Consider the following 23014-nt stretch of genomic DNA (forward strand, 5'->3'; position numbering starts at 1 on the left):
ACAGTACGCTGCAACCAGCCTCCTTAGCTCAGCGGTAGATCACTGGTCTCGAAAACCAGGGGTAGTGAGTTCAATCCTCACAGAAGGCACGTGATTTAATATTTCATGCGATGATAACCTCCAATTTGATGAATGCTACAACAGTATACCGCAACCAGTCTTCTTAGCTCAGGTGTAGAGCACTGGTCTTGTAAACCAGGGGTCGTGAATTCAAACCTCACAGAAGGCAAGTGTGTTAATATTTCTTCTGATGATAACTTATTTGTTGATAAGTGCCAGCAACAGACCGGGTCAAGCAGCCTTCTTAGCTCAGTGGTAGAGCACTGGTCTTGTAAATAAGGGGTCGTGAGTTCAATCTCCACAGAAGGCAAGTTGTTCAATATTTCACGGGATGATACATTATTAGTTGATAAACGCTTCAAACAGCACAGCGCAATCAGCGTTCTTAGATCAGTGGTAGGGAAGTGGTCTTGTAAACCAGGGGTCGTGAGTTCAATCCGCACAGAAGGCACGTGATTTTATATTGCTTGCGATGATTACTGATAAGTTGATAAATGCTTGCAACAGTGCGCGTTAACCAGACTTCTTAGCTCAGAGGCAGAGCACTGGTCTCGTAAACCAGGGGTCGTGGGTTCAAACCTCACAGAAGGCAAGTGTTTTAATATTTCTTCTGATGATAACTTATTAGTTGACAAATGCTTGCAACAGCGCGCGTTAACCAGCCTTCTTAGCTCAGTGGTAGAGCACTGGTCTTGTAAACCAGGTGTCGTGAGTTCAATCCTCACAGAAGGCACGTGATTTGGTTTTTTCTTGCGATGATAACTGATAAGTTGATAAATGCTTGCAACAGTACGCAGTAACCAGCCTTCTTAGCTCAGCGATAGAGCACTGGTCTCGTAAACCAGGGGTCGTGCGTTGGATCCTCACAGAAGGCAAGCGTTTCAGTACTTCATCTGATGATGAATTTTACAAGATAAATGCTCGCAACAGTCGGAGCTAAGCGACCTTCGTACTCCAGTCATAGAGCACTGGTCTTGGAAACCAGGATTCGTGAGTTCAATCCTCACAGAAGGCACGTGATTTAATATTTCATGAGATGATAACTTATAGTTTGATAAATGCTTGCAACAGTAACCCGTAAACAGCCTTCTTAGCTCAGAGGCAGAGCACTGGTCTCGTAAACCAGGGGTAGTGAGTTCAATACTCACAGATGGCAAATGTTTCAATACTTCATCTGATGATAACGTATTTCTTGATAAATGCTCGCAACTCGTCAAGTTAGAAGGCCTTCTTAGGTCAGTGCTGGGGCACATGTCTTGCAAATAAGGGGTCGTGAGTTCAATCTCCACGAAAGGCAAGTTGTTCAATATTTCACGTGATGATAAATTATTAGGTGATAAATGCTTCAAACAGTACAGCGCAATCAGCGTTCTTAGCTCAGTGGTAAAGCACTGGTCCTGTAAACCAGGGGTCGTGAGTTCAAACATCACAGAAGGCAAGTGTTTTAATATTTCTTCTGATGATAACTTATTAGTTGATAAATGCTTGCAACAGTGCGCGTTAACCAGCCTTCTTAGCTCAGTGGTAGAGCACTGGTCTTGTAAACCAGGGGTCGTGAGTTCAATCTCCACAGAAGGCAAGTTCTTGAATATTTCACGGGATGATAAATTATTAGTTGATAAATGCTTCCGACAGCACTTGTAATTAGCGTTCTTAGCTCAATGGTAGAGCACTGGTCCTGTAAACCAAGGGTCGTGGGTTCAAACCTCACAGAAGGCAAGTGTTTTAATATTTCTTCTGATGATAACTTATAAGTTGATAAATGCTTGCAACAAGTGTGCAGTAACCAGCCTTCTTAGGTCAGTGGTAGAGCACTGGTCCTGTAAACCAGGGGTCGTGAGTTCAAACATCACAGAAGGCAACTCTTTTAATATTTCATACGATGATAACTTATTATTTAATAAATGCTTGCAACAGCGCGCTGTAACCAGCCTCCTTTGCTCAGCGGTAGAGCACTGGGCTCGTATACCAGGGGTCGAGAGTTCAATCCTCACAGAAGGCACGGGATTTAATATTTCATGCGATGATAACTTATAATTCCATAAATGCTTGCAACAGTAACCCGTAACCAGCCTTCTTTGCTCAGAGGCAGAGCACTCGTGTTGTAAATCAGGGGTCGTGAGTTCAATCCTCACAAAAGGCCAGTGTTTCAATATTTCATGCGATGATAACCTCGAATTTGATAAATGCTACAACAGTAAACCGCAACCAGTCTTCTTAGCTCAGGGGTAGCGCACTGGTCTTGTAAACCAGGGGTCGTGAGTTCAAATCTCACGGAAGGCTAGTGTGTTGATATTACTTCTGATGATAACTTATTTGTTGATAAGTGCCAGCAACAGTCCGGGTCAAGCAGCCTTCTTAGCTCAGTGGTAGAGCACTGGTCTTGTAAGCTAGGGATCGTGAGTTCAATCCTCACATAAGGCATTTGTTTTAAAATTTCATGTGATGATAACTTAGTATTTGATAAATGCTGCATCAGCAAGCCGTAACCAGCCTTCTTAGTTCAGAGGCAGAGCACCGGTCTCGTAAAACAGGGGTCGGGGGTTCAAACCTCACAGAAGGCAAGTGTTTTAATATTTCTTCTGATGATAACTTATTAGATGATAAATGCTTGCAACAGTGCGCGTTAACCAGTTTTCTTAGCTCAGTGGTAAAGCACTGGTCTTGTAAACCAGGGGTCGTGGGTTCAAACGTCACAGAAGGCAAGTGATTTAATATTTCATGCGATGATACCTTATAATTTGATAAATGCTTGCAACGGTTACCCGTAAACAGCCTTCTTAGCTCAGAGGCAGAGCACTGGTCTCGTAAACCAGGGGTCGTGGGTTCAAACCTCACAGAAGGCAAGTGTTTTAATATTTCTTCTGATGATAACTTATTTGTTGATAAGTGCCAGCAACAGTCCGGGTCAAGCAGCCTTCTTATCTCAGTGGTAGAGCACTGGTTTTGTAAGCTAGGGATCGTGAGTTCAATCCTCACATAAGGCATCTGTTTTAATATTTCATGTGATGATAACTTAGTATTTGATAAATGCTGCATCAGCAAGCCGTAACCAGCCTTCTTAGTTCAGAGGGAGAGCACTGGTCTCTTAATCCAGGGGTCGTGAGTTCAATCCTCACAGAAGGCACGTTATTTAATATTTCATGCGATGATGACCTCCAATTTGATGAATGCTACAACAGTATACCGCAACCAGTCCTCTTAGCTCAGGGGTAGAGCACTGGTCTTGTAAACCAGGGGTCGTGAATTCAAACATCGCAGAAGGCAAGTGTGTTAATATTTCTTCTGATGATAACTTATTTGTTGATAAGTGCCAGCAACAGACCGGGTCAAGCAGCCTTCTTAGCTCAGTGGTAGAGCACTGGTCTTGTAAATAAGGTGTTGTGAGTTCAATCTCCACAGAAGGCAAGTTGTTCAATATTTCACGGGTTGATAAATTATTAGTTTATAAACGCTTCAAACAGGACAGCGCAATCAGCGTTCTTAGATCAGTGGTAGGGAAGTGGTCTTGTAAACCAGGGGTCGTGAGTTCAATCCGCACAGAAGACACGTGATTTTATATTGCTTGCGATGATTACTGATAAGTTGGTAAAAGCTTGCAACAGTGCGCGTTAACCAGCCTTCTTAGCTAAGAGGCAGAGCACTGGTCTCGTAAACCAGGGGTCGTGGGTTCAAACCTCACAGAAGGCAAGTGTTTTAATATTTCTTCTGATGATAACTTATTAGTTGATAAATGCTTGCAACAGTGCGCGTTAACCAGCCTTCTTAGCTCAGTGGTACAGCACTGGTCTTGTAAACCAGGGGTCGTGAGTTCAATCCTCACAGAAAGCACGTGATTTTATATTTCTTGCGATGATAACTGATAAGCTGATAAATGCTTGCAACAGTACGCAGCAACCGGCCTTCTTAGCTCAGCGATAGAGCACTGGTCTCGTAAACCAGGGGTCGTGCGTTGGATCCTCACAGAAGGCAAGCGTTTCAGTACTTCATCTGATGATGAATTTTACAAGATAAATGCTCGCAACAGTCGGAGCTAAGCGACCTTCGTACTACAGTCATAGGGCACTGGTCTTGTAAACCAGGATTCGTGAGTTCAATCCGCACAGAAGGCACGCGATTTAATATTTCATGAGATGATAACTTATAATTCCATAAATGCTTGCAACAGTAACCCGTAACCAGCCTTCTTAGCTCAGAGGCAGAGCAATCGTGTTGTAAATCAGGGTCCGTGAGTTCAATCCTCACAAAAGGCGAGTGTTTCAATATTTCATGCGATGATAACCTCGAATTTGATAAATGCTACAACAGAAAACCGCAACCAGTCTTCTTAGCTCGGGGGTAGAGCACTGGTCTTGTAAACCGGGGGTCGTGAGTTCAAATCTCACAGAAGGCTAGTGTGTTGATGTTTCTTCTGATGATAACTTATTTGTTGATAAGAGCAAGCAACAGTCCGGGTCAAGCAGCCTTCTTAGCTCAGTGGTAGAGCACTGGTCTTGTAAACTAGGGATCGTGAGTTCAACCTCACAGAAGGCAAGTGTGTTAATATTTCTTCTGATGATAACTTATTTGTTGATAAGTGCCAGCAACAGACCGGGTCAACCAGCCTTCTTAGCTCAGAGGCAGAGCACTGGTCTCGTAAACCAGGGGTAGTGAGTTCAATACTCACAGATGGCAAATGTTTCAATACTTCATCTGATGATAACATATTTCTTGATAAATGCTCGCAACTGCTCAAGATAGAAGGCCTTCTTAGGTCAGTGCTGGGGCACATGTCTTGTAAATAAGGGGTCGTGAGTTCAATCTCCACGAAAGGCAAGTTGTTTAATATTTCACGTGATGATAAATTATTAGGTGATAAATGCTTCAAACAGTACAGCGCGATCAGCGTTCTTAGCTCAGTGGTAAAGCACTGGTCCTGTAAACCAGGGGACGTGAGTTTAAACCGCAGAGGAGGTAACTGTTTTAATATTTCTTCTGATAATAACTTATTTGTTGATAAATACTAGCAAAGGTGCGCGTTAACCAGCCTTCTTAGTTTAGTGGTAAAGCACCGGTCCTGTAAACCAGGGGTCGTGAGTTCAAACATCACAGCAGGCAAGTGTTTTAATATTTCTTCTGATGATAACTTATTAGTTGATAAATGCTTGCAACAGTGCGGGTTAACCAGCCTTCTTAGCTCAGTGGTAGTGCACTGGTCTTGTAAACCAGGGGTCGTGAGTTCAATCCTCACAGAAGGCACGTGATTTAATATTTCATGAGATGATAACTTATAAGTTGATAAATGCTTGCAACAGACTGCAGTAACCAGCCTTCTTAGCTCAGCGGTAGAGCACTGGTCTCGTAAAACAGGGGTCGTGAGTTCAATCCTCACAGAAGGCCTGAGTTTCAGTATTTCATCTGATGATAACATATTTTTTGATAAATGCTCGCAACTGCACGTGTTAGCAGGCCTTCCTAGCTCAGTGCTGGGGCACATGTATTGTAAATAAGGGGTCGTATGTTCAATCTCCACAGAAGGAAAGTTGTTCAATATTTCACGGGATGATAAATTATTAGTTGATAAATGCTTCAGACAGTACTGGTAATCAGCGCTCTTAGCTCAATGGTAGAGCACTAGTCCTGTAAACCACGGGTCGTGTGTTCAAACCTCACAGAAAGCAAATGTTTTAATATTTCTTCTGATGATAACTTATTAGTTGATAAATGCTTGCAACAGTGCGCCTTAACCAGCCTCCTTAGCTCAGCGGTAGAGCACTGGTCTCCTAAAACACGGGTCGTGTGTTCAATCCTCACAGAAGGCAGGTTATTTAATATTTAATGCGATGATAACTTATAATTTGATAAATGCTTGCAACAGTAACCAGTAACCAGCCTTCTTAGCTCAGAGGCAGAGCACTCGTGTTGTAAATCAGGGGTCGTGAGTACAATCCTCACGAAAGGCGAGTGTTTCAATATTTCATGCGATGATAACCTCGAATTTGATAAATGCTACAACAGTAAACCGCAATCAGTCTTCTTAGCTCAGGGGTAGAGCACTGGTTTTGTAAACCAGGGTCGTGAGTTCAATACTCACCGATGGCAACTGTTCCAATATTTCATCTGATGATAACATATTTCTTGATAAATGCTCGCAACTGCTTTTGTTAGAAGGCCTTCTTAGCTCAGTGCTGGGGCACATGTCTTGTAAATAAGGGGTCGTGAGTTCAATCTCCACGAAAGGCAAGTTGTTCAATATTTCATGTGATGATAAATTATTAGGTGATAAATGCTTCAAACAGTACAGTGCAATCAGCGTTCTTAGCTCAGTGGTAGGGAAGTGGTCTCGTAAACCAGGGGACGTGAGTTTAAACCGCAGAGAAGGTAAGTGTTTTAATATTTCTTCTGATAATAACTTATTGGTTGATAAATACTAGCAAAATTGCCCGCCAACCAGCCTTCTTAGTTCAGTGGTAAAGCACTGGTCCTGTAAACCAGGGGTCGTGAGGCAACTGTTTTAATATTTCATACGATGATAACTTATTTTTTGATAAATGCTTGCAACAGTGTGCTGTAACCAGCCTTCTTAGCTCAGCGGTAGAGCACTGGTCTCCTAAAACACGGGTCGTGTGTTCTATCCTTACAGAAGGCAGGTTATTTAATATTTAATGCGATGATAACTTATAATTTGATAAATGCTTGCAACAGTAACCCGTAACCAGCCTTCTTAGCTCAGAGGCAGAGCACTGGTCTCGTAAACCAGGGGTCGTGGGGACAAACCTCTCAGAAGGCAAGTGTTTTAATATTTCTTCTGATGATAACTTATTAGTTGATAAATGCTTGCAACATTGCGCGTTAACCAGCCTTCTTAGCTCAGTGGTAGAGCACTGGTCTTGTATACCAGGTGTCGTGAGTTCAATCCTCACAGAAGGCACGTGATTTAATATTTCATGCGATGATAACTTATAAGTTGATAAATGCTTGCAACAGTATGCAGTAGCCGGCCTTCTTAGCTCAGCGATAGAGCACTGGTCTCGTAAACCAGGGGTCGTGAGTTGGATCCTCACAGAAGGCAAGCGTTTCAGTACTTCATCTGATGATGAATTTTACAAGATAAATGCTCGCAACAGCCGGAGCTAAGCGACCTTCGTACTCCAGTCATAGAGCACTGGTTTTGGAAACCAGGATTCGTGAGTTCAATCCTCACAGAAGGCACGTGTTTTAATATATCATCTGATGACTTATTAGTTGATACATGCTTGCAACAATACGCGTCAACAAGCCTTCTTAGCTGAGTGGAGGAGCACTGGTCTTGTAAACCAGGGTCGTGAGTTCAATACTCACCGATGGCAACTGTTCCAATATTTCATCAGATGATAGCATATTACTTGATAAATGCTCGCAACTGCACGAGTTAGCACGCCTTCTTAGTGCTGGAACACTGGTCTTGTAAATAAGGGGTCGTGAGTTCAATCTCCACCGAAGGCAAGTTGTTTAATATTTCATGGGATGAAAAATTATTAGTTGATAAATGCTTCAAACAGTGCACCGCAATCAGCGTACTTAGCTCAGAGGTAGAGTCGTTGGATCAAACCTCACAGAAAGCAACTCCTTTAATATTTCTTATGATAATAACTTATTTGTTGATAAGTGCCAGCTACAGTACGCGCCAACAAGCCTTCTTAGCTCAGTGGTAGATCACTGGTCTTGTAAACCAGGGGTCGCGAGTTCAATCCTCACAGCAGGCACACGATTTAATATTTCATGCGAAGATAACTTATAAGTTGATAAATGCTTGCAACAGTATGCAGTAACCAGTCTTCTTAGCTCAGCGGTAGAGCACTGGTCTCGTCAACCAGTGGTCGTGAGTTCAATCCTCACAGAAGGCAAGCGTTTCAATATTTCATCTGATGATAACACATTTTTTGATAAATGCTCGCAACTGCACGTGTTAGCTGGCCTTCTTAGCTCTGTGCTGGGGCACATGTTTTGTAAATAAGGGGTCATGAGTTCAATATCCACAGAAGGCAAGTTGTTCAATATTTCACGGGATGATAAATTAAGAGTTGATAAATGCTTCAAACAGTACTGCGTAATCAGCGTTCTTAGCCCAGTGGTAGGGAAGTGGTTTCGTAAACCAGGCGACGTGAGTTTAAACCTCACAGAAGGCACGTGATTTAATATTTCATACGATGAAAACATAATTTGCTAAATGCTTGCTACAGCAACCCGTAACCAGCCTTCTTAGCTCAGAGGCAGAGCACTGGTCTCGTAAACCAGGGGTCGTGGGTTCAAACCTCACAGAAGGCAAGTGTTTTAATATTTCTTCTGATGATAACTTATTAGTCGATAAATGCTTGCAACAGTGCGCGTTAACCAGCCTTCTTAGCTCAGTGGTAGAGCACTGGTCTCCTAAACCAGGGGTCGTGGGTTCAAACCTCACAGAAAGCAAGGGCTTTAATATTTCTTATGATAATAACTTATTTGTTGATAAATGCTTGCAACATTCCGGCTCAAGCAGCCTTCTTAGCACAGTGGTCTTGTAATCCCTGGGTCGTGAGTTCAATCCTCACAGAAGGCACGTGATTTAATATTTCATGCGATGATAACTTATAATTTGATAAATGCTTGCAACAGTATGCAGTAACCAGCCTTCTTAGCTGAGTGGTGGAGCACTGGTCTTGTAAACCAGGGTCGTAAGTTCAATGCTCACTGATGGCAACTGTTTCAATATTTCATCAGATGATAGCATATCTATTACTTGATAAATGCTGGCAACTGCACGAGTTAGCACGCCTTCTTAGCTCAGTGCTGGAACACTGGTCTTGTAAATAAGTGGTCGTGAGTTCAATCTCAACCGAAGGCAAGTTGTTTAATATTTCATGGGGTGAAAAATTATTAGTTGATAAATGCTTCAAACAGTGCACCGCAATCAGCGTAACTAGCTCAGAGGTAGAGCACTGGTCTCGGAAACCAGGGGTCGTGGTTTCAAACCTCACAGAAGGCCGTGTATTAATATATCTTCTGATAATAACTACTTTGTAGATAAATGCTTGGAAGAGTGCGCGCCGACCAGCCTTCTTAGCTCAGTGGTAGAGCACTGGTCTTGTAAACAAGGGGTCGTTAGTTCAATCCCCACAGAAGGCAAGATTTCTAATATTCCATATGATAATATCATATTAGTTGATAAAAGATTGCAACAGCATACGGTAAGCAGCCTTCTAAACTCAGCGGTAGGGCCCTGGTCTCGTAAACCAGGGGTCGTGAGTTCAATCCTCACATAAGGCACATGTTTTAATTTTTCATGCGAAGATAACTTAGTATTTGATAAATGCTGCATCAGCAAGCCGTAACCAGCCTTCTTAGTTCAGAGGCAGAGCACCGGTCTCGTAAACCAGTGGTCGTGAGTTCAAACCTCACAGAAGGCAAGTGTGTTAATATTTGTTCTAATGAAAACTTATTAGTTGATAAATCATCATCATCATCTGTTTACCCTCCAGGTTCGGTTTTTTCCTCGGACATAGCGAGGGATCCCACCTCTACCGCCTCAAAGGCAGTGTCCTGGAGCTTCAGACTCTTGGTCGGGGGATATAATTGGGGAGTATGACCAGTACCTCACCTGCTATGCTGAACAGGGGCCTTGTGGATGGATGGGAAGATTGGAGGGGATAAGCAAGGAAGAGGAAAGGAAGCGGCCGTGGCCTTAAGTTAGGTACCATCCCGGCATTCGCCTTGAGGAGAAGTGGGAATCTACGGAAAACCACTTCCAGGATGGCTGAGGTGGGAATCGAACCCACCTCTACTCAGTTGACCTCCCGAGGCTGAGTGGACGCCGTTCCAGCCCTCGTACCACTTTTGAAATTTCGTGGCAGAGCCGGGAATCGAACCCGGACCTCCGGGGGTGGCAGCTAATCACGCTAACCACTACACCACAGAGGCGGACCGTCGTGATTGCAGTCCTCACAAAAGGCGAGTGTTTCAATATTTCATGCGATGATAACCTAGAATTTGATAAATGCTACAACAGCAAGCCGCAACCAGTCTTCTTATCTCAGAGGTAGAGCACTGGTCTTGTAAACCAGGGGTCGTAAGTTCAGTCCTCACAGAAGGCAAGTGATTTAATATCCCTTCTCATGATAAATCATTAGTTGATAAATGCTTGCAACAGAGCGCGTCAACCTGCGTTCTTAGCTCAGTGGCGGAGCACTGGTTTCGTAAACCAGTGGTCGAGACTTCAAACCTCACAGAAGGCAAGTGTGTTAATATTTCTTCTGAAGATAACTTATTTGTTGATAAGTGCCAGCAACAGTCCGGGTCAAGCAGCCTTCTTAGCTCGGTGGTAGAGCACTGGTTTCGTAAACCAGCGGTCGTGGGTGCAAAACTCACAGAAGGCAGTGTATTAATATTTCTCATGATCATAACTTATTTGTTGATAAGTGCCAGCAACAGTGCGGGTCAACCAGCCTTCCTAGCTCAGAGGTAGAGCAGTGGTCTCGTAAACCAGGGGTCGTGGGTTCAAACCTCACAGAAGGCAGTGTATTAATATTTCTTCTGATAATAACTCCTTTGTAGATAAGTACTAGCAAAAGTGCCCGCCAACCAGCCTTCGTAGCTCAGTGGTAGAGCACTGGTCCTGTAAACCACGGGTCGTGAGTTCAATCCTCACACAAGGTATCTGTTTTAATAATTCATGCGATGATAACTTAGTATTTGATAAATGCTGAAAGAGTACGCTGCGGCCATCCGTCTGCGCTCAGTGGTGGAGCACTGGGTTAGTAAACCTGGGGTCGTGAGTTCAAACCATACAGAAGGCAAGTGTTCTAATATTTCTTCTGATAATAACTTCTATGTAGATAAATGCTCGTAACAGTACGTGTTAAAAAGCCTCATTAGCTCAGTGTTAGAGCACTGGTCTTGTAAACCAGGGTCGTGAGTTCAATACGCACAGATGGCAAATGTTTCAGTAATTCATCTGATGATAACATATTAGTCCGCCTCTGTGGTGTAGTGGTTAGCGTGATTAGCTGCAACGCCCGGGTTCGATTCCCGGCTCTGCCACGAAATTTGAAAAGTGGTACGAGGGCTGGAACGGGGTCCACTCAGCCTCGGGAGGTCAACTGAGTAGAGGTGGGTTCGATTCCCCCCTCAGCCATCCTGGAAGTGGTTTTCCGTGGTTTCCCACTTCTCCTCCAGGCAAATGCCGGGATGGTACCTAACTTAAGGCCACGGCCGCTTCCTTCCCTCTTCCTTCCCTGCACAAGGCCCCTGTTCAGCATAGCAGGTGAGGCCGCCTGGGCGAGGTAATGGTCATTCTCCCCAGTTGTATCTCCCGACCCAAAAGTCTGAAGCTCCAGGACACTGCCCTTGAGGCGGTAGAGGTGGGATCCCTCGCTAAGTCCGAGGGAAAAACCGAACCTGGAGGGTAAACTGATGATGATGATGATGATGATAACATATTACTTGTTAAATGCTCGCAACAGCACGAGTTAGCAGGCCTTCTTAGCTCAGTGCTGGAACACTGGTATTGTAAATAAGGGGTCGTGATTTCAATCACCACCGAAGGCAAGTGTTCTAATATTCCACCTGATAATATCATCTTACTTGATAAATACTTGCAACAGTATACGGTAACCAGCCTTCTTAGCTAAGCGGTATAGCTCTGGTCTCGTAAACCGGGGGTCAGGTGTTCAAACCACACAGAAATCAAGTGTATTAATCTTTCTTCTGATGATATATCGTTAGTTGATAAATGCTTGCAACAGTCCGAGTTAAGCACTCTTCGAACTTCAGTGGTAGAGCACTGGTCTTGAAAATTGCGGGTCGTGAGTTCAATCCTCATAGAAGGCACGTGTTTTAATATATCATCCGGTAACATATTAGTTAGTCCGCCTCTGTGGTGTAGTGGTTAGCGTGATTTGCTGCCAACCCCGGAGGTCCGGGTTCGATTCCCGGCTCTGCCACGAAAATTTGAAAAGTGGTACGAGGGCTGGAACGGGGTCCACTCAGCCTCGGGAGGTCAACTGAGTAGAGGTGGGTTCGATTCCCACCTCAGCCATCCTCGAAGTGGTTTTCCGTGGTTTCCCACTTCTCCTCCAGGCGAATGCCGGGATGGTACCTAACTTAAGGCCACGCCCGCTTCCTTCCCTCTCTCTTGCCTATCCCTTCCAATCTTCCCATCCCTCCACAAGGCCCCTGTTCAGCATAGCAGGTGAGGCCGCCTGGGCGAGGTACTGGTCATTCTCCCCAGTTGTATCCCCCGACCAAGAGTCTGAAGCTCCAGGACACTGCCCTTGCGGCGGTAGAGGTCCGAGGGAAAAGCCGAACCTGGAGGGTAAACAGATGATGATGATGATAACTTAGTATTAGATAAATGCTACAACAGCAAGCCATAACCAGCCTTCTTAACTCAGAGGCAGAGCACAGGCCTCATACACCGGGGTCGTAGATTCAAACCTCACAGAAGGCACGTGATTTAATATTTCATGCGATGATAATTTATTATTTGATAAATGCTTGCAACAGTGCGCGTCACCCAGCCTTCTTAGCTCAGCGGTAGAGCACTGGTCACGTAAACCAGGGGTCATAAGTTCAATCCTCACAGAAGGCAAACGTTTCAATACTTCATCTGATGAAAGCTTTTTACATGATAAATGCTCGCAACAGTCGGTACTAAGAACCCTTCGTACTTCAGTCATAGAGCACTGGTCTTGGAAACCAGGATTCGTGAGTTCAATCCTCACAGAAGGCACGTGTTTTAATATATCATCTGATAACTTATTAGCTGATACATGCTTGCAACAATACGCTTCAACCAGCCTTCGTAGCTGAGTGGTAGAGCACTGGTGTTCTAAACAGTGGATCATGAGTTCAATCCTCAGAGAAAGTAAGTGAATTAGTATTCCATCTGATAAGTTATTGGTTCATAAATGCTTCCAACAGCACGCGTTAACCAGCCTTTTTAGCTGAGTGGTGGAGCACTGGTCTTATAAAACAGGGGTCGTGAGTTCAATACTCAAAAATGGCAACTGTTTCAATATTTCATCTGATGATAACATATTACTTGATAAATGCTCGCAACTGCACGAGTTAGCAGGCCTTCTTAGCTCAGTGTTGAAGCACTGGTCTTGTAAACCAGGGGTCGTGAGTACAATCCTCACCTAAGGCATCTTTTCTAATATTTCATGCGATGATAACTTAGTATTAGATAAATGCTGCAACAGCAAGCCGTAACCAGCTTTCTTAACTCAGAGGCAGAGCACTGGCCTCATACACCGGGGGTCGTAGATTCAAACCTCACAGAAGGCACGTGATTTAATATTTCATACGATGATAACTTATTATTTGATACATGCTTGCAACAATACGCATCAATCAGCCTTCGTAGCTGAGTGGTAGAGCACTGGTTTTCTAAACAGAGGGTCATGAGTTCAATCCTCAGAGAAGGTAAGTGAATTAGTATTCCATCTGATAAGTTACTAGTTCATAAATGCTTCCAACAGCACGCGTAGACCGGCATTTTTAGCTGAGTGGTAGAGCACTGTTCTTGTAAACCAGGTGTCGTGAGTTCAATCCTCACAGAAGGCACGTGATTTAATATTTCATGCGGTGATAACTTATAGGTTGATAAATGCTTGCAACAGTATGCTGTAACCAGCTTCCTTAGCTCAGCGGTAGAGCACTGGTCTCGTAAAACAGGGGTCGTGAGTTGGATACTCACAGAAGGCAAGCGTGTCAGTACTTAATCTAATGATGAATTTTACAAGATAAATGCTCGCAACAGTCGGAGCTAAGCGACCTTCGTACTCCAGTCATAGAGCACTGGTCTTGGAAACCAGGATTCGTGAGTTCAATCCTGACAGAAGGCACGTGTTTTAATATATCATCTGATGACTTATTAGTTGATACATGCTTGCAACAATACGCGTCAACCAGCCTTCTTTGCTGAGTGGTGGAGCACTGGTCTTGTAAACCAGGGTCGTGAGTTCAATACTCACCGATGGCAACTGTTCCAATATTTCATCAGATGATAGCATATTACTTGATAAATGCTGGCAACTGCACGAGTTAGCACGCCTTCTTAGCTCAGTGCTGGAACACTGGTCTTGTAAATAAGGGGTCGTGAGTTCAATCTCCACCGAAAGCAAGTTGTTTAATATTTCATGGGATGAAAAATTATTGGTTGATAAATGCTTCAAACAGTACAGCGCAATCAGCGTACTTAGCTCAGAGGTAGAGCACTGGTCTCGTAAAACAGGGGTCTTAGGATCAAACCTCACAGAAAGCAAGTGCTTTAATATTTCTTATGATAATAACTTATTTGTTGATAAGTGGCAGCTACGGTGCGCGTCAACAAGCCTTCTTAGCACAGTGGTAGAGCACTGGTGTTGTAAACCCGGGGTCGTGAGTTCAATGCTCACAGAAGGCACGTGATTTAATATTTCATGCGATGATAACATATTTTTTGATAAATGCTCGCAACTGCACGTGTTAGCAGGCCTTCTTAGCTCAGTGCTGGGGCACATGTCTTGTAAATAAGGGGTCCTGAGTTCAATCCTCACATAAGGCATCTGTTTTAATATTTCATGTGATGATAACTTAGTATTTGATAAATGCTGCATCAGCAGCCATAACCAGCCTTCTTAGTTCAGAGGCAGAGCACAGGTCTCGTAAACCAGGGGTCGTGGGTTCAAGCCTCACAGATGGCAAGTGTTTTAATATTTCTTATGATAATAGCTAATTTGTTGATAAGTGCCAGCAACAGTCCGGGTCAAGCAGACTTCTTAGCTCAGTGGTAGAGCACTGGTCTTGTTAAGCAGGTGTCGTGAGTTCAATCCTCACAGAAGGCAAGCGTTTCAATATTTCATCTGATGATAACATATTTCTTGGTAAATGCTCGCAACTACACTTGTTAGCAGGCCTTCTTAGCTCAGTGCTGGGGCACATGTCTTGTAAATAAGGGGTCGTGAGTTCAATCTCCACAGAAGGCAAGTTGTTCAATATTTCACGGGATGATAAATAATTAGTTGAAAAATGCTTCAAACAGTACAGCGCAATCAGCGTTCTTAGCTCAGTGGTATGGAAGTGGTCCCGTAAACCAGGGGACGTGAGTTTAAACCTCACAGAAGGCACGTGATTTAATATTTCATGCGATGATAACATAATTTGCTAAATGCTTGCTACAGTAACCCTTAACCAGCCTTCTTAGCTCAGAGGCAGAGCACTGGTGTCGTAAACCAGGGGTCGTGTGTTCATACCTCACAGAAGGCAAGTATTTTAATATTTCTTCTGATGATAACTTATTAGTTGATATATGCTTGCAACAGTGCGCGTTAACCAGCCTTCATAGCTCAGTGGTAGAGCACTGCTGTTGTAAACCAGGGGTCGTGAGTTCAATCCTCACAGAAGGCACGTGATTTAATATTTCTTGCGATGATAACTTATAAGTAGATAAATGCTTGCAACAGTATGCAGTAACCGGCTTTATTAGCTCAGCTATAGAGCACTGGTCTCGTAAAACAGGGGTCGTGAGTTGGATCCTCACAGTAGGCAAGCGTTTCAGTACTTCATCTGATGATGAATTTTACAAGATAAATGCTCGCAACAGTCGGAGCTAAGCGACCTTCGTACTCCAGTCATAGAGCACTGGACTGGGAAACCAGGATTCGTGAGTTCAATCGTCACAGAAGGCACGTGTTTTAATATATCTTCTGATGACTTATTAGTTGATACATGCTTGCAACAATACGCGTCAACCAGCCTTCTTAGCTGAGTGGTGGAGCACTGGTCTTGTAAACCAGGGTCGTGAGTTCAATGCTCACTGATGGCAACTGTTTCAATATTTCATCAGATGATAACTTATTTGTTGATAAGTGCCAGCAACAGTCCGGGTCAAGCAGACTTCTTAGCTCAGTGGTAGAGCACTGGTCTTGTTAAGCAGGTGTCGTGAGTTCAATCCTCACAGAAGGCAAGTTGTTTAATATTTCATGGGATGAAAAATTATTAGTTGATAAATGCTTCAAACAGTGCACCGCAATCAGCGTACTTAGCTCAGAGGTAGAGCACTGTTCTCCTAAAACAGGGGTCGTTGGATCAAACCTCACACAAAGCAAGTGTTTTAATATTTCTTATGATAATAACTTATTTCTTGATAAATGCTTACAAGAGTGCGCGTTAACCAGCCTTCTTAGCTCAATGGTAGAGCACTGGTGTTGTAAACCCGGGGTCGTGAGTTCAATTCTCACAGAAGGCACGTGATTTAATATTTCATGAGATGAAAGCTTATAGGTTGATAAATGCTTGCAACAGTATGCAGTAACCAGCCTTCTTAGCTCGGCGATAGAGCACTGGTATCGTAAACCAGGGGTCGTGAGTTCAATCCTCACAGAAGGCACGTGATTTAGTATTTCATGCGATGATAACTTATAATTTCATAAATGCCTGCAACAGTAACCCGTAACCAGCCTTCTTCGCTCAGTGGTGGAGCACTGGTCTTGTAAACCAGGGGTCGTGGGTTCAAACCTCACAGAAGGCAAGTGATTTAACATTTCTTCTGATGATAACTTATTTGTTGATAAGTGCCAGCAACAGTCCGGGTCAAGCAGACTTCTTAGCTCAGTGGTAGAGCACTGGTCTTGTTAAGCAGGTGTCGTGAGTTCAATCCTCACAGAAGGCAAGCGTTTCAATATTTCATCTGTTGATAACATATTTCTTGATAAATGCTCGCAACTGCACTTGTTAGCAGGCCTTCTTAGCTCAGTGCTGGGGCACATGTCTGTAAATAAGGGGTCTGAGTTTAATCTCCACAGAAGGCATGTTGTTCAATATTTCACGGGATGATAAATTATTAGTTGATAAATGCTTCAAACAGTACAGCGCAATCAGCGTTCTTAGCTCAGTGGTAGGGAAGTGGTCTCGTAAACCAGGGGACGTGAGTTTAAACCTCACAGAATGCACGTGATTTAATATTTCATGCGATGATAACATAATTTGCTAAATGCTTGCTACAGTACCCCATAACCAGCCTTCTTAGCTCAGAGGCAGAGCACTGGTCTCGTAAACCAGGGGTCGTGGGTTCAAACCTCACAGACTGTTTTAAAATTTCTTCTGATGATAACTTATTAGTTGATAATGCTTGCAACAGTGCGCGTTATTCAGCCTTCTTAGCTCAGTGGTAGAGCACTGGTCTTGTAAACCAGGGGTCGTGAGTTCATTCCTCACAGAAGGCACGTGATTTAATATTTCTTGCGATGATAACTTATAAGTTGATAAATGCTTGCAACAGTATGCAGTAACCGGCCTTCGTAACTCAGCGGTAGAGCACTGTTCTCGTAAACTAGGGGTCGTCAGTTCAATCGTCACTGAAAGCACACTTTTTAATATTTCATCTGATGTCCACTTATTAGTTGACAAAAGCTTGTAACAGCCCGCGTTAACCAGCGTTCTTAGCTCAATGCTAAAGCACCGGTCTCGTGAACCAGGGGTCGTGGGTTCAGTTCACACGGAAGGCAAGTGTTCGAATATGTCCGCCTCTGTGGTGTAGTGGTTTCATATTTCATGGGGTGATAAATTATTAGTTGATAAATGCGTGCAACAGTAAGCCGTCACCAGCCTTCTTAGCTCAGTGGTAGAGCACTCGTCTCGTAAACCAGGGGTCGTGAGTTCAAGCCTTACAGAAGGCAGGTGTTTTAATATTTCTTCTGATGATAACATATTATTTGATAAATGCCTGCAACAGTAAGCCATCTTAGCTCAGTCGTAGAGCACTTGTCTTGTAAACCAGGGGTCGTGAGTTCAATCCTCACCGAAGGCACGCGTTTTAATGTTTCATCTGATAATATCATATTATTGTCCGCCTCTGTGGTGTAGTGGTTAGCGTGATTAGCTGCCACCCCCGGAGGTCCGGGTTCGATTCCCGGCTCTGCCACGAAATTTGGAAAGTGGTACGAGGGCTGGAACGTGGTCCACTAAGCCTCGGGAGGTCAACTGAGTAGAGGTGGATTCGATTCCCTCCTCAGCCATCCTGGAAGTGGTTTTCCGTGGTTTCCCACTTCTCTTCCAGGCAAATGCCGGGATGGTACCTAACTTAAGGCCACGGCCGCTTCCTTCCCTCTTCCTTCCCTGCACAAGGCCCCTGTTCAGCATAGCAGGTGAGGCCGCCTGGGCGAGGTAATGGTCATTCTCCCCAGTTGTATCTCCCGACCCAAAAGTCTGAAGCTCCAGGACACTGCCCTTGCGGCGGTAGAGGTGGGATCCCTCGCTGAGTCCGAGGGAAAAACCGAACCTGGAGGGTAAACAGATTAAGAAGAAGAAGAAGAAGAGCATATTACTTGATAAATGCTCGCAACAGTACGAGTTAACAGGCGTTCTAAGCTCAGTGTTGGAGCACTGGTCTTGTAATCAAAGGGGTCGTTAGTTCAATCTCCACAGAAGGAAAGTGGTTTAGTATTTCATTGGATGATAAATTATTAGTTGATGCTTGCAACAGTACGTCGTAACCAGCCGTCTTAGCTCAGTGGTGGAGCACTGGACGCGTAAACCGTGGGTCGTGAGTTCAATCCTCACAGGAGGCAAGTGTTCTAATATTCCATCTGATATCACATTAGTTGATAAATGTTTGCAACAGTATGGGGTGATGAGTTCAAGCCTCACAAAAGGCAAGTGTGTAAATATTTCATGTGATGATATTTCGTCCACCTGTTTCTGTGGATCGGTGGTAGAGTGTCGACCTCACGAGCACAAGACGGCGGGTTCAAACATGGCACGAGTAGCCAGATTTTTGAAGGGTGGAGAAAAGTCCATTCGACACTCCATATCGTACGATGTCGGCATGAACAAGATCTCTGGTGACACATTTGGTGTTTACACGACAAAATTCGTACAATCTGCAGTCTAGCGGGCCTGGAGTAAATCGGAACGTCAAAATTGACGTGCAGACAGCCAGATGACGTGAATTGGAATGTCTGCCCACGGTAGCTGAGGCCATACGATCATTATTATTATTTTATTGTTATTATTTATTAGTTTATTAGTTGATAAATTCTTGCAAGAATTTGAGTTAAACATCCTTCTTAGCTTAGTGGTAGACCCCAGGTGTTGTAAACCAGGGGTCGTGAGTTCAATCTTCACAGAAGGCAAATGTATGATGTTTCATCTGAAGATAACTTCTTAGTCGGTAAAAGCTCCGAACCGAGCTCGATAGCTGCAGTCGCTTAACTGCGGCCAGAATCCAGTCGAGCCCCGCTGTCGGCAGCCCTGAAGATGGTTTTCCGTGGTTTCCCATTTTCACACCAGGCAAATGCCGGGGCTGTACCTTAATTAAGGCCACGGCCGCTTCCTTCCAATTCGTAGGCCTTTCCTATCCCATCGTCGCCATTTGACCTATCTGTGTCGGAGCGACGTAAAGCAAATAGCGGAAATAGCGGAATGCTCCGAACAGTGCGAGTTAACCAGCCATCTTAGCTCAGTGGTGGAGCACTCGTGTTGTAAACAACGGGTCGTGAGTTCAATCCTAAGATAAGGCAAGTGTTTTATATTCCACTTGATGATATGTTATTCGTTGATAAATGCGTGCAACAGCGCGCGTCAACCAGCGTTCTTAGCTCAGTGGTAGAGCACTTGTTTTGTAAACCAGGGGTCTGAGTTCAATCCTCACAAAAGGCAACTGTTTTTATATTTCATGCGATGATAACTTATTATTTGATAAATGCTGCAACAGTGCTCGTCAACGAGCCTTCCTAGCTCAGAGGTATTGCACTGGTCTCGTTAACCAGGGGTCGTGAGTTCAAACCTCGCCGAAGGCAAGTGTTTTAATATTTCTTCTGATGATAACTTATTAGTTGATAAATGCTGAAACAATACGCCGTGGCCAGCCGTCTGAGCTCAGTGGTGCTATTGCAAGCATTTATCAACTAATAAGTTAATAAGCCGCCTCTGTGGTGTAGTGGTTAGCGTGATTAGCTGCCACCCCCGGAGGTCCGGGTTCGATTCCCGGCTCTGCCGCGAAATTTGAAAAGTGGTATGAGGGCTGGAACGGGGTCCACTCAGCCTCGGGAGGTCAACTGAGTAGAGGTGGGTTCGATTCCCACCTCAGCCATCCTCGAAGTGGTTTTCCGTGGTTTCCCACTTCATCTCCAGGCGAATGCCGGGATGGTACCTAACTTAAGGCCACGGCCGCTTCCTTCCCTCATCCTTGCCTATCCCTTCCAATCTTCCCATCCCCCTACAAGGCCCCTGTTCACCATAGCAGGTGAGGCCGCCTGGGCGAGGTACTGGTCATACTCCCCAGTTGTATCCCCCGGCCAAGAGTCTGAAGCTCCAGGACACTGCCCTTGAGGCTGGGTCCGAGGGAAAAGCCGAACCTGGAGGGTTATTATTTATTAACTTATCATCATCATCATCATCGTATGGCCTCAGCTACCGTGTGCAGACATTTCAATTTGACGGCATCTAGCTGTCTGCTCGTCCATTTCGACGTTCCGTTTTACTCTAGGCCCACTAGATGGCAGCCTGAATAAACAGAACTCATTTGGGCGTCTCTGCATGAGAGTTAATGAATTTTGCCGGGTAAACACCACATGAGTCCGCCTCTGTGGTGTAGTGGTTAGCGTGATTAGCTGCCACCCCCGGAGGCCCGGGTTCGATTCCCGGCTCTGCCACGAAATTTGGAAAGTGGTATGAGGGCTGGAACGGGGTTCACTCAGCCTCGGGAGGTCAACTAAGTAGAGGTGGGTTCTATTCCCACCTCAGCCATCCTGGAAGTGGTTTTCCGTGGTTTCCCACTTCTCCTCCAGGCGAATGCCGGGATGGTACCTAACATAAGGCCACGGCCGCTTCCTTCCCTCTTCCTTGCCTATCCCTTCCAATCTACCCATCCCTCCACAAGGCCCCTGTTCAGAATAGCAGGTGAGGCCGCCTGGGCGAGGTACTGGTCATTCTCCCCAGTTGTATCCCCGACCGAGTGTCTGAAGCTCCAGGACACTGCCCTTGAGGCGGTAGAGGTGGGATCCCTCGCTGTGTCCGAGGGAAAAACCGACCCTGGAGGGTAAACAGGGGGGTCGTGAGTTCAATCCTCACAGAAGCCAAGTGTTCTCATGTTCTATCTGATGATAACTTATTAGTTGATAAATGCTTGCAACAGTATGCTTTAACCAGCCTTCGTAGCTCAGTGGCAGAGCACTAGTCTTGTAAACCGTGGGTCGTGAGTTCAATCTTCACGGAAGGCACGTGTGTTAATATTACATCTGATGATAACTTGTTAGTTGAGAAATGCTTACAAAGATGCGGGTTAATTAGCCTTATTAGCTCAGTGGCAGAGCACTGGTCTTATAAACCAGAGGTCGTGAGTTCAATCCTCACAGAAGGCAACTCTTTCAATATTTCATCTGATGATAACTTATTAGTTGATAAACGCTTGCAACAGTACCCGTTACCCAGCCTGCTTAGGTCAGTGTAAGAGCGCTGGTCCTGTAAACCTGGGGTGTGAGTTCAATCCTCGCGAAAGGCAAGTCTTTTAATATTTTATCTGATGATAACTTATTAGTTGATAAATGCTTGCAACAGTGTGCGTTAACCAGCCTTCTTAGCGCAGTGGTAGAGCACAGGTCTCTTAAACCAGGGGTCGTGACTTCAATCCTCACAGAGGGCCAGTATTTCATCTGATGATAACTTAACTTATTAGTTGATAAATTCTTGCAACTGTATGCTTTGACCAGCTTTCTTAGCTCAGTGGTAGAGCACTGGTCTTGTAAACCAGGGGTCATGAGTTCAATTCTCACAAAGGGCATGTGTTTTTATATTTCATCTGATGGTAACTTATTACTTGAGAAATGCTTACAAAAGTGTGCATTAATCAGCCGTATTAGGTCAGTGGTAGAGCACTGGTCATGTAAATCTGGTGTGGTGAGTCCAATACACATCCGCCTCTATGGTGTAGTGGTAAGCTTGATTAGCTGCCATAGCCGGAGACCCGCGTTCGATTCCCGGTCTGTCGCGAAATTTGAAAAGTGGTACGAGTGCTGCAAAGGGGTCCAGTCTGTCTGGGGATGTCAACTGACTTGAGGTGTGTTCAATTCCCACGTCAGCTATCCTGGAAGTTGTTTTACGTGGTTTCCCAATTCTCCTCCAGGCAAATGCCGGGATGGTACCTAACTTGAAGCCACGGCCGCTTCCTTCTCTCTTCTTTGTCTATCCCTTCCAATCTTCCCATCCCCCCACAAGGCCCCTGTACAGCATAGCAGGTGAGGCCGTCAGGGTGAGGTATTGGTCTTCCTCCCCAGTTGTAGCTTCCGGCTCAGGGTCTGAAGCTGCAGGGCACTGCCCTTGAGGCGGTAGAGGTGGGATACCTCGTTGAGTCCGAGGAGAAAACCGAGCGTAATGGGTAAACAGATTAAGAAGGTGACGATATTATATTAGTTTTAAAATTCTTACAACAGTGTGCGTTAATCAGCTTTCTTAGCTCAGTGCCGGACTGAGTGGCACAGACGGTTGAGACGCTGGCTTTCTAACCCTAACTTGGCAGGTTCGATCCTGGCACAGTTCGGCAGTAATCGAAGGTGCTCAAGTACGCCAGTCTCGTGTCGGTAGATTTACTGCCGCGTATGAGATCTCTTGTGGTACTAAATTTCGACACCTCGGTGCCTCCAAAAATCCGTAAAGTAGTTAGTAGGACGTAAAAAACGATATTATCATTAGTGGTGGAACACAGGTCTTCTAAACAAGAGTTCGTGATTTCAATCCTGGCAGAAGGTAGGTGTTTTAATATTTCATCTCATGATGGATCCCGGGTTCGACTTCCGACAGGATCGGGAATCTTAACCATAAATGTTTCATTTCCCAGGCACAGGGACTGGGCTTGTTTGTCGTCTTCATCATCATGTCATACTCATCATGACACGGAGATCGCCTACGGGTGTCAATTCAAAAGACCTGCAGCTGAGGAGCCGTGGTCTTCGGACACATCTTTCTTTCTTAATCCGTTTAC

The 23014-nt window shown here is 44.8% G+C and overlaps 30 non-coding genes across 30 annotated transcripts; all 30 read left to right on the forward strand.

Moving 5' to 3' along the window:
• The first annotated feature begins 580 nt into the window (after window positions 1–580).
• Window positions 581–652, forward strand: TRNAT-CGU (transfer RNA threonine (anticodon CGU)). The gene has a single exon. It is a non-coding gene; the product is annotated as a tRNA-Thr (tRNA).
• Window positions 653–721: 69 nt separating this feature from the next.
• Window positions 722–793, forward strand: TRNAT-UGU (transfer RNA threonine (anticodon UGU)). The gene has a single exon. It is a non-coding gene; the product is annotated as a tRNA-Thr (tRNA).
• Window positions 794–863: 70 nt separating this feature from the next.
• TRNAT-CGU (transfer RNA threonine (anticodon CGU)) lies at window positions 864–935 on the forward strand. Its single transcript has one exon. It is a non-coding gene; the product is annotated as a tRNA-Thr (tRNA).
• Window positions 936–1144: 209 nt separating this feature from the next.
• Window positions 1145–1216, forward strand: TRNAT-CGU (transfer RNA threonine (anticodon CGU)). Its single transcript has one exon. It is a non-coding gene; the product is annotated as a tRNA-Thr (tRNA).
• Window positions 1217–1567: 351 nt separating this feature from the next.
• Window positions 1568–1639, forward strand: TRNAT-UGU (transfer RNA threonine (anticodon UGU)). The gene has a single exon. It is a non-coding gene; the product is annotated as a tRNA-Thr (tRNA).
• A 773-nt stretch (window positions 1640–2412) lies between these two features.
• TRNAT-UGU (transfer RNA threonine (anticodon UGU)) lies at window positions 2413–2484 on the forward strand. Its single transcript has one exon. It is a non-coding gene; the product is annotated as a tRNA-Thr (tRNA).
• Window positions 2485–2834: 350 nt separating this feature from the next.
• On the forward strand, window positions 2835–2906 carry TRNAT-CGU (transfer RNA threonine (anticodon CGU)). The gene has a single exon. It is a non-coding gene; the product is annotated as a tRNA-Thr (tRNA).
• A 772-nt stretch (window positions 2907–3678) lies between these two features.
• Window positions 3679–3750, forward strand: TRNAT-CGU (transfer RNA threonine (anticodon CGU)). The gene has a single exon. It is a non-coding gene; the product is annotated as a tRNA-Thr (tRNA).
• Window positions 3751–3819: 69 nt separating this feature from the next.
• On the forward strand, window positions 3820–3891 carry TRNAT-UGU (transfer RNA threonine (anticodon UGU)). The gene has a single exon. It is a non-coding gene; the product is annotated as a tRNA-Thr (tRNA).
• A 69-nt stretch (window positions 3892–3960) lies between these two features.
• Window positions 3961–4032, forward strand: TRNAT-CGU (transfer RNA threonine (anticodon CGU)). The gene has a single exon. It is a non-coding gene; the product is annotated as a tRNA-Thr (tRNA).
• A 630-nt stretch (window positions 4033–4662) lies between these two features.
• On the forward strand, window positions 4663–4734 carry TRNAT-CGU (transfer RNA threonine (anticodon CGU)). The gene has a single exon. It is a non-coding gene; the product is annotated as a tRNA-Thr (tRNA).
• Window positions 4735–5226: 492 nt separating this feature from the next.
• TRNAT-UGU (transfer RNA threonine (anticodon UGU)) lies at window positions 5227–5298 on the forward strand. Its single transcript has one exon. It is a non-coding gene; the product is annotated as a tRNA-Thr (tRNA).
• Window positions 5299–5367: 69 nt separating this feature from the next.
• TRNAT-CGU (transfer RNA threonine (anticodon CGU)) lies at window positions 5368–5439 on the forward strand. The gene has a single exon. It is a non-coding gene; the product is annotated as a tRNA-Thr (tRNA).
• A 1459-nt stretch (window positions 5440–6898) lies between these two features.
• TRNAT-UGU (transfer RNA threonine (anticodon UGU)) lies at window positions 6899–6970 on the forward strand. The gene has a single exon. It is a non-coding gene; the product is annotated as a tRNA-Thr (tRNA).
• Window positions 6971–7039: 69 nt separating this feature from the next.
• On the forward strand, window positions 7040–7111 carry TRNAT-CGU (transfer RNA threonine (anticodon CGU)). The gene has a single exon. It is a non-coding gene; the product is annotated as a tRNA-Thr (tRNA).
• A 742-nt stretch (window positions 7112–7853) lies between these two features.
• TRNAT-CGU (transfer RNA threonine (anticodon CGU)) lies at window positions 7854–7925 on the forward strand. The gene has a single exon. It is a non-coding gene; the product is annotated as a tRNA-Thr (tRNA).
• A 349-nt stretch (window positions 7926–8274) lies between these two features.
• On the forward strand, window positions 8275–8346 carry TRNAT-CGU (transfer RNA threonine (anticodon CGU)). The gene has a single exon. It is a non-coding gene; the product is annotated as a tRNA-Thr (tRNA).
• Window positions 8347–8415: 69 nt separating this feature from the next.
• Window positions 8416–8487, forward strand: TRNAR-CCU (transfer RNA threonine (anticodon UGU)). Its single transcript has one exon. It is a non-coding gene; the product is annotated as a tRNA-Arg (tRNA).
• A 624-nt stretch (window positions 8488–9111) lies between these two features.
• On the forward strand, window positions 9112–9183 carry TRNAT-UGU (transfer RNA threonine (anticodon UGU)). The gene has a single exon. It is a non-coding gene; the product is annotated as a tRNA-Thr (tRNA).
• Window positions 9184–9392: 209 nt separating this feature from the next.
• On the forward strand, window positions 9393–9464 carry TRNAT-CGU (transfer RNA threonine (anticodon CGU)). The gene has a single exon. It is a non-coding gene; the product is annotated as a tRNA-Thr (tRNA).
• An 894-nt stretch (window positions 9465–10358) lies between these two features.
• TRNAT-CGU (transfer RNA threonine (anticodon CGU)) lies at window positions 10359–10430 on the forward strand. The gene has a single exon. It is a non-coding gene; the product is annotated as a tRNA-Thr (tRNA).
• Window positions 10431–10498: 68 nt separating this feature from the next.
• Window positions 10499–10570, forward strand: TRNAT-CGU (transfer RNA threonine (anticodon CGU)). The gene has a single exon. It is a non-coding gene; the product is annotated as a tRNA-Thr (tRNA).
• A 2001-nt stretch (window positions 10571–12571) lies between these two features.
• TRNAT-CGU (transfer RNA threonine (anticodon CGU)) lies at window positions 12572–12643 on the forward strand. Its single transcript has one exon. It is a non-coding gene; the product is annotated as a tRNA-Thr (tRNA).
• A 3570-nt stretch (window positions 12644–16213) lies between these two features.
• TRNAT-UGU (transfer RNA threonine (anticodon UGU)) lies at window positions 16214–16285 on the forward strand. The gene has a single exon. It is a non-coding gene; the product is annotated as a tRNA-Thr (tRNA).
• Window positions 16286–16354: 69 nt separating this feature from the next.
• TRNAT-CGU (transfer RNA threonine (anticodon CGU)) lies at window positions 16355–16426 on the forward strand. Its single transcript has one exon. It is a non-coding gene; the product is annotated as a tRNA-Thr (tRNA).
• Window positions 16427–16495: 69 nt separating this feature from the next.
• Window positions 16496–16567, forward strand: TRNAT-UGU (transfer RNA threonine (anticodon UGU)). The gene has a single exon. It is a non-coding gene; the product is annotated as a tRNA-Thr (tRNA).
• Window positions 16568–17189: 622 nt separating this feature from the next.
• On the forward strand, window positions 17190–17261 carry TRNAT-UGU (transfer RNA threonine (anticodon UGU)). The gene has a single exon. It is a non-coding gene; the product is annotated as a tRNA-Thr (tRNA).
• Window positions 17262–17642: 381 nt separating this feature from the next.
• On the forward strand, window positions 17643–17714 carry TRNAT-CGU (transfer RNA threonine (anticodon CGU)). The gene has a single exon. It is a non-coding gene; the product is annotated as a tRNA-Thr (tRNA).
• A 3612-nt stretch (window positions 17715–21326) lies between these two features.
• Window positions 21327–21398, forward strand: TRNAI-UAU (transfer RNA isoleucine (anticodon UAU)). The gene has a single exon. It is a non-coding gene; the product is annotated as a tRNA-Ile (tRNA).
• Window positions 21399–21745: 347 nt separating this feature from the next.
• TRNAT-UGU (transfer RNA threonine (anticodon UGU)) lies at window positions 21746–21817 on the forward strand. Its single transcript has one exon. It is a non-coding gene; the product is annotated as a tRNA-Thr (tRNA).
• The last annotated feature ends 1197 nt before the right edge of the window (window positions 21818–23014 follow it).

The sequence above is a fragment of the Anabrus simplex genome, chromosome 3, assembly GCF_040414725.1.
Source record: "Anabrus simplex isolate iqAnaSimp1 chromosome 3, ASM4041472v1, whole genome shotgun sequence".
NCBI lineage: Eukaryota > Metazoa > Arthropoda > Insecta > Orthoptera > Tettigoniidae > Anabrus > Anabrus simplex.